The sequence below is a fragment of the Penaeus chinensis genome, chromosome 3, assembly GCF_019202785.1.
Source record: "Penaeus chinensis breed Huanghai No. 1 chromosome 3, ASM1920278v2, whole genome shotgun sequence".
NCBI classification, from domain to species: Eukaryota; Metazoa; Arthropoda; class Malacostraca; order Decapoda; family Penaeidae; genus Penaeus; species Penaeus chinensis.
The window spans coordinates 6835604-6837299 of NC_061821.1; positions in this window are offsets into that span (position 1 = coordinate 6835604).

The window sequence follows — 1696 nt, forward strand, 5'->3', positions numbered from 1 at the left end:
GATAGACAGATGGATAGACAGATGGATAAACAAATAAACAGACAAATAGATATGTGAGCGCATGTGTGTAGGTATGGTCGTGCGTGCAAGGACCGAGGAGGAAGAGAGGCTGGAGTGAGGCAAACCCCCCCCCCCCCCCCCCCGCGAGACTGCATTTCCAGCTCGGTCGTTATAAATTGTTGCAAAGGCGTTACTCTATCCTTATTGCCGGGGAAATTTACAACGTCGATGGCGTCCAATTATATAGTGAGGATGTAGTATCCTAAGATGCTCTTTGATGCATGATAAAAAGAACAAATAAATAGAGCGTTACTAAATAAATAAGCAGATATATACAACAGATAATCGAACAAAAAGACAGGTGCAGATACATAATAAGATGTATCCAATATAGGGGCAACACAAACAAAACAAGGACAAATGAACAAACCATATGAGCACAAAAACAACAGAAACAAAGAGAAAATCAAAATCATATAACACACACACAAAAAAACAAGCAAATGAAAAACAAAAACAAAAAAACAACAACAAAAAAAATCAACAAAAAATACTATATAGTAATAAAGACACAAACAAACTAGACAGCAAACAACATCTTCAATCCTGTTTGTTATATATATAAAAAAAAAAAAATTAAAAAATGTCGTGTTTTTGTACCATGCGTTCTAGTTTATGAAGTAAAACTGAAGATGATTGATTAATATTTTCTGAAAAAGATATGGAAGAAGGAGAAACCAGGGAAACTGGCTTTTCTGTAGGATTATTTAGAAAGTACATAAACAAAACGATGCATATCTATATATATCTATCTATATGTCTATCTATCTATAAAGATAGATAGATAGATAGATATACATACATACACACCCATACATGCACGAGCGTATATATATATATATATATATATATATATATATATAATATATATAAATATATATATATATATATATATATATATGTATGTATGTATGTGTGTATATACATATCTATATCCTATTTAGAAAGTACATAAACAAAACGATGCATATCTATATCTATATATATCTATCTATATGTCTATCTATCTATAAAGATAGATAGATAGATAGATATACATACATACACACCCATACATGCACGAGCGTATATATATATATATATATATATATATATATATATATATATATATAATATATATATATATATATGTATGTATGTATGTGTGTATATACATATCTATATCCTATTTAGAAAGTACATAAACAAAACGATGCATATCTATATCTATATATATCTATCTATATGTCTATCTATCTATAAAGATAGATAGATAGATAGATATACATACATACACACCCATACATGCACAAGCGTATATATATATATATATATATATATATATATATATATATATATATATATATATATTTATATATATATAATATATATATATATATATATATATATATATATATATATGTATGTATGTATGTGTGTATATACATATCTATATCCATACGTACATACATACATATACATATAATATATATAGTACCTATATAATATATATAATATATACATATTTCATATATATATAATATATATACACACACACACACACACACACACACACACACACACACACACACACACACACACACACACACACACACACACACCTTGTACATGTGTCTGTGTATTGTGTATATACACA